The sequence below is a fragment of the Zalophus californianus genome, chromosome 1 (genome assembly GCF_009762305.2).
Source record: "Zalophus californianus isolate mZalCal1 chromosome 1, mZalCal1.pri.v2, whole genome shotgun sequence".
Lineage (NCBI taxonomy): Eukaryota > Metazoa > Chordata > Mammalia > Carnivora > Otariidae > Zalophus > Zalophus californianus.
This window is the reverse complement of record NC_045595.1, coordinates 160,946,193-160,960,575: the sequence shown is the minus strand read 5'-3', so window position 1 is coordinate 160,960,575 and position 14,383 is coordinate 160,946,193.

The following is a 14,383-nucleotide window of genomic DNA, read 5'->3' as shown; positions in this document are numbered from 1 at the left end:
ATTTATACTCAGGTGCCATATACATGTTCAAACCCCAGCTCTGCCATTTTGTAGGGATGTGATTTTGGGCAGGCCACTTATTTCTCAGTGCCTCTGTTCCCTCATCTGTAAAATAGGACTAGTAACACTTGGTTGTTGTGAGGATTGAATGAATTAATAAGAAATCCTAAAGTAATTAAATCTAAATCTTAATATCAATCTTAATCTTTTTTTTTTTTTTTTAAGATTTTATTTGTCAGAGAGAGTGCACAAGCGGCAGGGCAGGGGGTGGGGGGCGGCAGGCAGAGGGAGAAACAGTCTCCTGGCTGAGCAGGGAGCCTGACATGGGATTCGATCCCAGGACCCCGGGATCGCTTAACCAACTGAGCCACTGAGGCGTCCCAATATCAATCTTAATCTTAACCTCATCATATTAGATGAGTTAACTGAGGCTTTCAGAGGTTGAAGAGCTTTCCCACAGCTAACCGGCTGGTCACGAGCTGAGGTTCATCTTTGCTGCAGTGGCAGGCAGGGCCCAGGTAAGGAATAAGGGCAGCTTTGTGCCCAGGCCTCCCTTTAATGTCAACAAGCTAGGTGGTACAGTGAAAACCCCAGAGGCATGGAAATGGAGCAGCATTGTTGAGGAAATGGCTGGAGGGAACAAATCTGAACAGAAGGGAAGGGATGGAAAGGTGACCGGAGTTCAGGGGGTGATTGCTGAGAAAGAAGAGGGTAATAAATATCCCTGCACTGGGCCCCGCCTGCCCCTAGTTCTTGAGCTCATTCTTATACGCTCTGTTTTTGAAAGCCTATGAGACCAAGCTCAGATTATGATGTCAAAATTATTTCTAGTCTCTCCTCGCAGTTATGACTCAGTTGGACATTACATTAGCGAACACAGCAGTATGGTTGGGTTTGTTTGTAACCTCCATTTCCAGGGATTTACTGCTATCATTTCTCGCAAATGGTTACATGTTTTTATTATGCTCTCTGAGAATAGCAGAGCCATAAACTTCAAATTAATGGTTCACAACTTACTCCTTTAAAGCTGTTACTTGCACAATATTTTGGTCATCTTCTGGAGCTATTTTATTTATTCTACATTCTAATATTCTGTATTATTTTCATATTCCTGTCTCTTCCTCCATGACAGTCTGGATGGGGGAATTCTAGAAAGAACAAAAAGAAGACAAGCTGGGGCCCCTGGGTGGCTCAGTTGTTAAGCGTCTGCCTTGGGCTCATGATCCCAGGGTCCTGGGATCGAGCCCCGCATCGGGCTCCCTGCTCCGCGGGAAGCCTGCTCCTCCCTCTTCTACCCCCCCCGCCCGGCTTGTGTTCCCTCTCACTGTGTCTCTCTCTCTCTCTCAAATAAAATCTTTTTTTAAAAAAAAAAAAAGACAAGCTGTGAAACAGAAGAAAGTGTGTCTTTTAAAAACTAGAAAAACCTGAGAGAAATAGGAGCGGTTACTGGGGAGATTGTGCCTTGTGTAGGACCACCTTGTTCCCCTCGGAAGGGGATGTGAACCTCAAAAGCTGGAACGTAGGGACCGTAAAAAAAGAAGCATTCAAAGGGTGCATGCCCCACTTGGGGTTGAATGTGCCCCAAGAGGGGCATTATAAGGCCTGGAGTAGAGAAAGTTGAGAGGTGGTTGAGATTATTGTACGGCATAATTAAATAGTGACTCTGTGGCATTCTTAGGCCTTTTTTTCTGGGTAAGAATTTGTAACTGGGTCAGTGCTAGTTACTGCTTCCCGCTCTGGGCTGCTACCAGGAGGATCAGGGTGGAGGATGTGTGGAAAGGTAGGGGATGGTTGAGGTGGGCTCTGGACTTGACCTGCAGGGCAGCTGGTGCTCTGATTCCATCTAGAGATACAACCTGGATGTTACCACTGATACCACCCTCGCTACAGATTGGCAGGCTCCAGCGTTTACTAGGCAACACAAAAGAGATCAGATGTGCTTTATTTTTTTAAAGATTTACTTATTTTAGAGAGAGAGAGCATGAGCAGGGGTGGAGAGGTCAGAGAGACAGAGAGAATCCTAAGCAGGCTTCACACTCAGCATGGAGCCTGACATGGGACTCGATTTCACAACCCTGAGATCATGACCTGAGCCAAAATAAGGAGTCAGATGTTTAATGCACTGAGCCACCCAGGCTCCCCGAGACCAGATGTGCTTTATATGATAAATATCTGTCTTCTTTCTTCTTTTTTTGTGTTTCCTTTTTTTATTGAATATATCACATATACAAAATGTACTAATCTTAAGTGTTCCATGAATTTTTACATATACACACACTTTTTTTTTTTTTTTTGCAAATGCACTTTACAGCCCCAAAACAATTATAGAGTATTTCCGGCGACCCATGAGGTTCAATGTATGAATTTTGAGGAGACACAATTCAGTCCACAGAAGGACTGTGTAATATAATGTAGTCATCTCCTGGGATCAGAATATTTGGAGGCCGTGATGAATTCACTATTGATAGGAAATGATTTTAGTAAACTTTCTCAAGCTAGCTTTCTTTGTTTCCTTAAAAATCAGGAGGATTTTAGGATTTACCTAATGTTCTATTCCACACAATTTTTTTTTGCTTTTTTTTATTAAATTTTTAAAAAATTCTAGGATAATAAACATACAGTGTTATATTAGTTTTCAGGTGTACAATATAGTGATTGAACAATTCTATACATTACTCAGTGCTCATCAGGGTCAGTGTGCTTTTGGGCACCTGGGTGGCTCAGTGGGTTAAGTGTCTGCCTTCTGCTCAGGTCCTGATCCCAGGGTCCTGGGACTGAGTCCCATGTGTCCATGTATCGGGCTCCCTGCTCAGTGGGGAGTCTGCTTCTCCCTCTGCCCCTCCCCCTGCTCATGCTCCCTCTCTCTCTCAAATGAATAAAATCCTTAAAAAAAAAAAAGGTAAGTGCTCTTAATCCCCTTCCCCTATCTCACCCATTCCCCCACCTACCTTCCCCAGTTTGTTCTCTATAGTTAAGAGTCTGTCTCTTTTTTTCTTTGTTTTGTTCTTAAATTCCACAGATGAGTGAAATCCTGTGGTATTTGTTTTTCTCTGACTGACTTATTTGAACCCAAGGCAAACAAACATATTACCTATTTTAACTTGACTTCCTGCCCAAATAGTTAAAAAAAATCATCAGCTTTAAGTCTTTCAGGCATTGTCAATCTGGACTTATCTTTCAAGGAGGTACAGCTATTTATTTGTGACTACATTTTTGAATTGAAAGATCATTTTTTTCTTTTTATGCCTGTGCCTTTTCATAACTATGACTTTATTTAAGCAAGAGGACAGCCCTCAGAATCCTAAACTAAATGATAAATTTTTAAAAAGCATATGGTTTCAAGTTCCTGACACTCCTCTCACTCTGAGTCACTTCTAGATAGTTTTGGGTGCTCTCAGAGGTTAGGCATTTCTGGGATTCAAAAAGGATATGTTTACTGTTGTTTGTCATATTTTTTTTTTTTAAAGATTTTATTTATTTATTTGAGAGAGAGAATGAGAGATAGAGAGCACGAGAGGGAAGAGGGTCAGAGGGAGAAGCAGACTCCCTGCTGAGCAGGGAGCCTGATGTGGGACTCGATCCTGGGACTCCAGGATCATGACCTGAGCCGAAGGCAGTTGCTTAACCAACTGAGCCACCCAGGCGCCCTGTTGTTTGTCATATTTACAGTTTAAATATTAGCAACATGTTCATCACCACTGTGTGCTACATGTTAGATTCTACGTTCTAATTTCTACGTTCTAAGCAACCCAGAAAACAATAACATTGGAGTTCTTACATGAATCAGTTTTTGTGTATCTTATCTATCAGGGAGTACAGATCACGAGTCAGCCATAACTTTGGGTCTAAGGCTTTTTAAAGATTTTATTTATTTGTCAGAGAGAGAGTGCAAAGCAGGGGGAGCTGCAGGCAGAGGGGAAAACAGGCTCCCCACTGAGTAGGGAGCCCCATGTGGGACCCGATCCTAGGACCCTGGGATCATGACCTGAGCCAAAGGCAGACGCTTAACTGACTGAGCCACCCAGTCATCCCTTATAGTCATTTTCTGACCCTTCTCGGTTCTCTTACTTTTGGTACACTAGGGTCACTTTACTTTCTTAGTTCAGTAGAACAGCCCCACATGACCATATGTCCACCAAAGCAGACAAGTACACAATTTAGAGATATGATACAAAATGCCTAATTTTTCTCAGATCCTTTCATCAACATCAATAGTCAGACACTGAATGTATCCCGTTTAAAGGATAGAGGAGGAAAACAGCAGTGTGTGTGTGTGTGCGTAAGCACAAAACAAGGAACTAGCCGGCTGTGCAGCACTGGGAAAACAGGTTGGGATTAATGACATCAGGTAAAGCCCTGGCACAGATTGTTGAGAGAAAGAGCATGTTGGCTCTCCCTCCAGAGGGTCTTTAAGAGTGGGACATATGCCCAGTTGTCAGAAATGAGTTAGGTGAGATCTGTCTCAAAGGCAGAGGGATGGGACAGATTAACAGAAACAAAAAGCCATTCCTAGACCACTCTCCCCAAATTATGTGGCCTCATTCTTCTCTGACACATACATGAAAATGGATCATCTTTACAAGTCATCTTTACTTTCTTTTATTGGGGGTAGAGTAGAGCATCTTTGTCAGAACTGAGTCAAGGTCTTGCTTCCTTCATAAAATGATTTGTCAAGTTTTCCTTCTTTTTCTATGCTCTGGAACAGTTTAAATAGTGTAGAATTCTTTGAAAGTTTGGTAGAATTCACCAGTAAAAACAACTGGGTTGTTGTCTTTTAAATGGTGGGAGTTGGGGAGGGGGGAGATGAGGGTAGGTTTCAGATATCTTTCTAATTTTTTTATGGTAATCAGTCTCTTTAAATGTTTGATTTTATTTTGAGTCAATTTTAGTAACATACTTTAACATATTTTCTTAGCTTTTATTATACAAAAATTTGGCATATAATTGCATAGAGAACTCATTTATTTTTCTAAATCTCCTTTTATTGGAATGATAAACTCTTTCTTAAAAACTTTTGGACTAACCACTTAATTTTCAGTACCTTAGAGACCAGACGTTTATACAGTTTATGCACTTATACTGCCTTTGCTGGAGAACCCCAGTCATCGTCATTAGTGAAAAGAAGTACCTAGAATGTGGGGCGCCTGGGTGGATCATTTGGTTGAGCATCTGCCTTCGGCTCAGGTCATGATCCCAGGGTCCTGGGATCGAGCCCCACATCGGGCTCCCTGCTCAGTGGGGAGTCTGCTTCTCCCTCTGCTAGTCCTCCTGCTCGTGCTCTCTCTCTAATAAATAAATAAACTGAGATCTTTTTTCTCTTTTTTAAAGATTTTATCTGTTTTCTTTTTGCTGGGCAAGGAGGTGATGGCTGCTGTACACATGTATTAGTCAGGGTCCTATCAGGGCACAGAAACCGCACCAGTTACTGTAATAGAATTTAACACAAAGAATTATTAGCTAGGAATAAAGTTGGTAACTAGGTAATTAGGTATGTAATAACGTTAAAAACATTAAAACCTTTTAAGATAACAGATAACAGCAACTGGAGAAACAGCTGTACCACTCTGTATCAATTTGGTAGGAGTATCATGACAAAATCCCACGGACTGCGTGGCTTAAACAACAGAAATTTATTTTTTTACAATTCTGGAGGCTGGAATTCTGAGATCCAGGTGTCTGCAGGCCTCTGTCATTGACTTAGGGATGGTTGTCTTTTCTCTGTCTTCATGTGGTTTTCCCTCTGTAGCTGTCTATATCCAAAGTCCCTGTTTTTATAAAGCCACCAGTCATATTGGATGGGGGGTGGTTAGGACTTCAACATACAAATTTGCTGGGGGCGGGGGGAGGGCACAGTTCATCCCATAATATACTTATAAGGATGGGAAAACAGATGGAAAAGTTTGGAATTATTAACCATTGAAGGCCTGGAGAAAGGGCCTTGTAGAGCTAAACTCAGACCTCCGAGGAAATGGGGGAGTTGGTCTGGGGCTTGTGTCTCTGTGGTTGGAAATCTAAACCACAGCTAAATGTAGACTTCTCCTTCTGTTACTATGGAGTAAGGACTGGGAATTTGACGAAATATTTGGTGGGAGAGTGATGGATTTTTTCACTATCTTGATTGTGATGATGGTTTCATATTTGGTGGGAGAGTGATGGATTTTTTCACTATCTTGATTGTGATGATGGTTTCATATTTGGTGGGAGAGTGATGGATTTTTTTCACTATCTTGATTGTGATGATGGTTTCATAGGCATATATATTTGTCAAAACTTAGAAAATTGTGCACTTTAAATATGTGTTGTATAGTTTCCAGCATGCCCATTATACTTTAAGCAGTTAAAAAGGCTATAACTGAGGTGCCTGGGTGGCTCAGTTGATGAAGCGTCTGCCTTCGGCTCAGGTCCTGGGAGCCCCAAGTCCCCGCGTGTCCCCACGTCGGGCTCGCTGCTCAGTGGGGAGCCTGCTTCTCCGTCTCTCTTTGTCCCTCTGCCTCTGCACACTCTCTCGCACTCATGCGCTCTATCTTTCGGAAATAAAATCTTTTTAAAAAAGGCTGTAACTATTAAGGAGAGCATTTATTGAGTCTCAAAACTGATCTCTTTCTGCAAGTTCTTACACACTAACTGTGCTTATACTTAATTTATCCTCTAAAACACTAGTGAGCAGTTGGCTTATCAGTGACTCGCTTTGATGTGAAGGTTTTCTATCCACATACCATAAGCAGGCATGCTAGCTACCATTGGGCTTTGACTTTGTTCCCTGTGAATCTTGTCTTCCTGACAGGATTTTTGCAGGCCCTGTAGCCTCATATGACATTTAGAGGGTGAGACATTTCATTAACTCGTGGCATTCTCACCAGCTGGTCAGTGCAAAGAAGGATAGAGAAAGGAATAGTCTTGCCGAAATTAGGCTGTACCTAAGTAGCCACACATACAGGAAAAGCGTTCCCTGCGAGGTGATGGTCTGCCCTCAGCTTTCTAGCATTGGGTTCTCTGTAATTGTGCAGGGTCTTGCGTCTGAAAATCTTCCAGATCTCCCATGAAATACTTGATTTTACAACACCCTTGTAGAGAAAAGGGACAATAATGAAGGCCTGCTGATTAAAATGAGGTCAACAACAGATTATTAAAAACCTCGTTCTTTCTCTTTATCTCTTCTCTCTGTTAAATAATTCAAGAAATATCTAGTGAGCACTTAGGTGGCAGGCACATTTAGCTGTTATATACTTCTAGAGGCTTGTTATTCAAATTGTGTTTAGTGAAACACAGCATCAGCATCACCTGGGAGCTTATTAGAAATGCAGAATCTGAGTCCTCCTCCAGACATGCAGAATAAGTATCTGCATTTTAACAAGATACCTCGGTGACTTGTATATACATTTAAGAGGCACTGTTGTAGAGAATTCTCTGTAGCGCAGGGCTACACTTAAATATTGCATCAACTTTGAGAAAGTAACTTCTCTACGTCACTAGCAAATGAAGGGAAGGGGATAATAGTAGAACCCACTATGTGTGTTATTGGGAGTATTTAATTAGATAAGCTTTCTCAACCCTTTAACACATAGACTGGTACCTAGTAAGTGCTCTTTAAACAGTGGTTTGTCATTTTTATTATTATTTTGTAGTCAAAGGAAAAAATTCTTTGGTAAAACTTTCCTTGTAGCAACCTTGCTTCTGGTTCATTTATTTGTTCGTAATACTGGCAGAGAGACATTATTCTAAGAGACAAGACATCTTAAATACAACACTCAGTCTTGGATTGAATCCTGAACCAGAAAGGGAAGGAGGGAAAAGGAATGTCATAGTCAACTCAGGTTGTCGTGACAAAATACCATTGACTGGAGGGCTTAACCAACGAATATTTATTTTCTCTCAGTTCTCGATGCTGACAGTCCAAGATCAGAGTGCCAGCATGGTAGCTTCTGGGGAGGACTCTCTTCCTGTCTGGTGGGTGGCTGCCATCTTGCTCTGGCTGGCGGGCGGCTGCCATCTTGCTCTTGCTCATATGGCCATTTCTTGCTCTCTTCCTCATCTTATAAGGCCACTAATCTCATCATGAGGGCCCCACACTCAGATACCAGCACAAGTGAGCTAGAGTGTCAACCTATGAAAGGGGGGGAAGCGGTGGAGGACACAAGCATTAAGTCCCAATAGGGAGTCGTTTGGTTGCTGCTCTTGCTGTCTCTCTTAAGTGACACGCTTAGACGCCGGAATTGAAGTGATGTGGAATGAGATGGTGATGAATCTCTTCCTGTTGACAAGCTGCACAAGTAATTTTCAGAAGAGACCTGCATGTGTAAGGGCTTTGAACAATAACAGTGCTGTTCTCTATAGGTGCAGTGGACGATGGCTGGGGATTCTTAACCTTTTGTTTGATTTCACCAGGGAGCCTTACACACTGCTGGCTGGCCACTGTGCACTTCCGCCTTCTAACAGGCTCCAGGTCACACCCATTACATTCCAGCCCAGATCCCCAGAAACTAGTACCATGCTTGGCACAGGGCAGGCATTTGATATATGTGTGTTGAGTATATGAATGGGTGAGGCCAGAGAAGCAGCTCCCCATCGCTCCCCCACCGTGTTTCCATTCCCTACGTTTTTCTGGGGGAAAGATAATGTCAAACCTACAGAAAAGATGCAAAAACGGTAAAAGGAACTCATCAGTCCTTTATCCAAAGCCACATGTATTTTTTTTAATTTTTACATTTTATTTATTTATTTTTCTTTTTTAAAAATAATGTCAAACTTACAAGAGATTTGCAAGAAAAATAGAGATAATAATACAAAGAACTGGGGTGCCTGGGTGGCACAGTCAGTTAAGTGTCTGACCCTTGGTTTCGGCTCAGGTTATGATCTCAGGGTTGTGAGATCAAGCCCCACTTTGGGCTCCATGCTCAGCACCGGTTCTGCTTGGAATTCTCTCCCTCCCTCTGCCCCCCCCCCAACTCTTTGCTCTCTCTCAAATAAATAAATAAATATTTAAAAAATACTAATAATAATACAAAGAACTACCCTATCCACTCAGGTTTCCAAATTATTAAAAGTTTACATTTGTCTTCTTATTTTTCCTCATGTATCTTTTATTATTTTCTTTCTGAAACATTTGAGATTAAGGCACAGACATGTTGCCAAATTACCCCTAAGTACTTCAGTGTGTATTTACTAAAATCAAGGACACTCCCACATAACCTTGATGCCTTTATCAAAATTAGGATATTAACATTGCTACAGTACTTTAATCCACTCAATTTTCTCTGCCTGTCGTCTATAGAAAGGAATAGTAATAACATCATTAACAAACATTGCCTCTCCCTCTTTTGCTTTCTAGGTCAAGGAATCATACATTGTATTTCATTGTCAAGTCTGTTTAGTTTCTTCCAATCTACAGTTCCTTAGTTTTTCTTTGTTCTTTATCATCTTGATATTTTTGAAGAATATAGGTCAGTTATTTTATAGCGTCTTCTTCAGTTTGGGTTTGTCTGGTATTTCTTTTATGACTAGATTCAGGATGTGTCTTTTGGCATGAACACCAGAGAAATAATACTGTTTTCTTTCCAGTGCCTCGTATCAGAAGGCACACACTATCTCATTTTCTTATCGTCAACAATGTTAACTTTTGTCACTTGGTCAAGATGGTTTCTATGATATTTCTCCACTATACAGTTCATTAATAAGTAATCAGTAGATATCTTGTCGGGATTTACTTTGCGACTACATACTTACATATTCTTTTTCTCATCAACATTTTACTTGTTAAGTTTAACATCCATTGATATCTCTTGCCTGATTATTTCTTGCAGTGGTGGTTGCTGGATATTATTTTGTAATTATATCATTCCTTCTACATTTATTAGTTGGCATTCCATTGTAAGGTAGAGTCTTTTTTAAAAAAAAATTATTATTAGAGAGAGAGAGACAGTGAGAGAGGGAACACAAGCAAGGGGAGTGGGAGAGGGAGAAGCAGGCTTCCCGCTGAGCAGGGAGCCTGATGTGAGGCTCGATCCCAGGACCCTGGAATCATGACCCGAGCCGAAGGCAGACACTTAACTATTGAGCCACACAGGTGTCCTGAGCCTCTTCTTTGTATGTATTTACTTATATCAGTATGGACTCATGGATTTCTGTTTTATTGAATTGATTATGATTTGTTATTATCATTAATTGTTATTTTATTACAGCTTTATTGAAGTTTACTTGACATAATAAGTCACATATATTTAAAGTACACAGTCTGAAGAGTTCTGGTGTATGTATATAGTAAAAAACTCATCACTCTGTGTAGTTGAGTATATCAATAGTTCATTCTTTTTATTGCTGAATCGTATTCTTTTTTTTTTTTTTTAAAGAGTTTATTTATTTGGAGAGAGAGAAAGAGAGAGCACACACATGGGTGGGGAGAGGGGAGGGGGAGAGGGAGAGGGAGAAGCAGACTCTCCACTGAGCAGGGACTCCAACATGGGGCTCAATCCTGAGCCAAAGGCAGAGGCTTAACTGATTGAGCCACCCAGGTGCCCCTTGCTGAGTAGTATTCTATTGTATTGATTTACCAGGTGTTTATTCCTTCACATGTTGATATGCATTTGTTTTTCCTAGTTTGGGACTATTAACAAATAAAGTTGCTATGAAGAAGTACATGTCTTTGTACAAGTCTATGAACATGTCCTTGTAGGGGCATATTCTTTAATTCTCTTGGTTAACTATCTGGGATTGGAACAGCTGGATCACACAGTAGGTATATATTGAACTTTTAAGAAACTGCTAAATTATCAAAGTGTTTATATCATTTGAGATTATCCTCAGCAATATATGTACACTTCCACTGTTAGATGTCATCTCCAACACTTGTTATGGTCAGTCTTTTTTTATGGTGGCCATTTTAGAGTGTACATAGTAGTACCATTTTATGGTTTTAATTTGCATTTTCCTAATGACATGAGACTTTTTTTCTTTTTTTTTTAGAGAGAGAGTGCGTGCACGTGAGCAGGGAGTGGGGTCGGGGAGTGGGAGGAGAAGAGGGAGAGGGAGAATCTTAAGCAGGCTCAATGCTCAGTGCAGAGCCTGATGTAGGGCTCGATCTCATGACCCTGAGATCATGAACTGAGCCTAAATCAAGAGTCAGATGCTGAGGTGCCCTGATGTGAAACATTTTTTAATGGGCTTATTTACCATTCATCTATATTCTTTGAAGAAGTTTTTTTCAAATCTTCTGCCCATTTTTATTGGGTCATCTCTCTTCTTATTGTTGAGTTGTAAGAATTCTTTATATATTCGAGAAACATGTCGTTTGTCAGACTGTATGCTTTGCAAATATTTTCTCCAGTCTGAAGCTTGCCTTTTTATTTTCTTACTAGTGTTATTGATAGTACAAGGGCTTTTAATTTTAATGAAGTCCAATTTATCCATTTTTTTTCTTTTGTAGTTTGTGCTTATTGTGTCTTATTTGAGAAATCTTTGCATAATCTAAGGTCATTGAAATACTGTTTTGTGTTTTGTGTGTATCTTTTTTTCCTAAAATTTTAAAAATTTATTTATTCATTTATTTATTTAAGTAATCTCTACACCCAGTGTGGGGCTTGAACTCCCAACCCCCAGATCAAGAGTCACATGCTCTTCTGACTGAGCCAGCGAGGGGCCCCTTTCTTGTGTATCTTTAATAGCTTTTTTTTTTTTTTTTTTTTTTTAGCTCCTTTTGCATATGGTTTGAGGAAATGATTGGGAATTTTTGTATTTAGTTTGAGGAAATGAGGAAATGATTGCTTCCTTCTTTCCTCCCTTCTTTTCTCCTATTCCTCTTCTTCTCCCTCCTCATCTCTCGTTTTTTCTTTCCATATGACTTTCCAGTTGTTCTGGCTCTGTTTGCTGAGATTATCCCTTTCCCATTGGGTTGCTTTGGTATCCTTGTAGAAAAACAATTGGCCATGTGTGTATATCTTTTCAGCCTTTTATTCTATCTCAATGATCTGTGTGTCTCTATGTCAATATCACACTGTCTTAATTGCTGCAGGTTTATAATAAGTCTTAAAATTAGGTAATTCAGTTCTGAAATTTTGTTACTCTTTTTACAAGATTGTTTCGGATATTCTAACTTCTTTGCATTGTCATGTAAAAATCAGCTTGTCAGTTTCCACACAAATCCAAACTTTAGAGTTAGGTTTTGACTGTATTATAAATCTCATCTCTGCTGGTTCCTAATGATTTGTTTTTGTCATATGTTTTAAACTCTCTGAGTCTCAGTATATCATCTGAACATTAGAATAATAATATCTATCTAATACAGCTGTTAATTATACTTACAATACATTTAATCTGGTGCCTGGTATAAACTAACTGCTCAATGAATGGTAGTTGTTGTTATTTTTGAGGTGTTTTAGTGGTTGAGCATAAAAAATGCTGAACTGTTTCATTATATGCTAGTAATATTTATTTAAGTTAACCTCAAATACTGGATGGAGGGAACTCTAGTTATATCTTTTCACCTGCCATCTAGGTAGGTCCATTGCTGTGAAAATATCATGTTCTTTATTTTAACAATAAACCTTTGGGGACAAATTCCTGCTTCTGCCTCTTGATAGAAATGCAAAGTCAAATTTTTAGGAAATAAATTACTAAAATTGCTTTTTGACTGCAATAATGATATTTTGGAGCTCTCTTTGAGCATTTAAAGCCTTTGGGGGAGGACTTTGTAAAACAGTTAATTTATACCCTGAGGAGAGAACCTTAAACATGGATGAGATTCTAAATAAATCTAAGTGACAGTTTGGCAGTAAGAGAGGACATTTCTCTCAACTTCAGCTGCTCTTGACAATGGACACTTAACCAGGCTAATCAAATGTGACTTCTATCATCAAAATTAGTAAGGCATGAAAAACCTTTAGCAAATCATTCATTACATTGCCCATTTGAAAATATGATCTCCTGGGTCTTCTTAAGAGCAGCCACTTGGTGCCTCCTCTGCAAAGTGAGGGTTTTAGGTTTTCAGGACACTGTTTAACAGTTCACAGTTTGCTAATCCCTATGCAAGTCCTTTAATGCTCATGTTGCAAAGGTGCTACTGACCTCTTGAATAATTAGAACTCTGTTTCTTCTACTCTTTTTAACTTGGGCAGTTTGTAAATAATTTCCCGCTACTTTCTCCAAAGATCTTAGCCTTTCCCAAGTTTATCTCCTTAGTCCCATATAATCCTTATCAAGAAGAGGGAAAGTACTGGTAGCCACCATGGGAATGAGTTAACTAAGGCAAAGAGCACATGCCAGGATTTCTAAATTTACTAGTCTGACTCTCTTTTTCTTTTGTATTTAACAAAACAGCTATCAAGTCCTAGATGTTATAGTACCTGGGGACAGAAAGACAAGTTGGTGTATTTTATTTTAAGCTTGATTTTGTTTTTCATCTTCAGGTGAGTTTTTTAACCAACCTTTCATTTTGTTATAAAGTCATTCATTTTTATAGCTAGTCATCATGCAATGGTGTTTGCCTTGTTTATTTATGTCTCACTTTTTATAATTTAACAAGGGATTTTCAGCTAAATAAACCTCAGCTTTTTTTTTTTTTTTGTTGGCTTAGGGAAATGCAGATTTCATCAGATTAGTAAATCAATCTCTATTATACAACCTCAGTCCAGGGGATAATTTTGTAACAGACACTTGCCAGTTTAGGTAAAAATCCTTCTCTGGACATTGAGAAATAAAGTGCAAATTTGGCTTGGTAATTGCGGCTTGATAGATATGTTACTGAATTCCAGCACACACCCAGTTCTAAAGGTAAATTGTCAACTAGCTACATGATTTTCAACCAGTACCCAGAAGGGGAATATGCAAGCCAAGAAATGTTAGGATTTGCAGATATTGTTTGATAAGATAATACTAGGCTTTGGAAGACTGGATAAAAATAAGTGGCTGACAATATCAAATGGTGCTGGGGTTTCCCAGTGGTTGCTAGACCTATGTATATTAATTACACAATTACCTGTGCTAACTGAATAAATGAAACTATTTGGGAGGAAGTGAGATTTATGAGAAACTAAATTGATTTGGCTCCTCTGGATGCTGTGATGTGGAGCAATTTATTTAACTCTCTCTGGGTGTGAGCTGTGTCTTATTTCTCTTATAAAATTCTGGCTACTTTTATATTTAAATGCAGTTTGGTGGGGAACATAGCTGTACAGAATTCTCTATGATGGTAGAAAAAGTCTGTATTTTTACCTCCCAGTATTGAGGCCACTAGACTCATGTGGCTGGCTGAGCACTTGAAATGTGGCTAATGCAAATGAATGACAGAGTTTTAAATTTAATTTAATTTTAATTAATTTAAATTTGAATAGCCATATGTGACAAATGGCTACTATATTGGCAGTGCAGTTCTAGACACTGACATAGTGGCAGT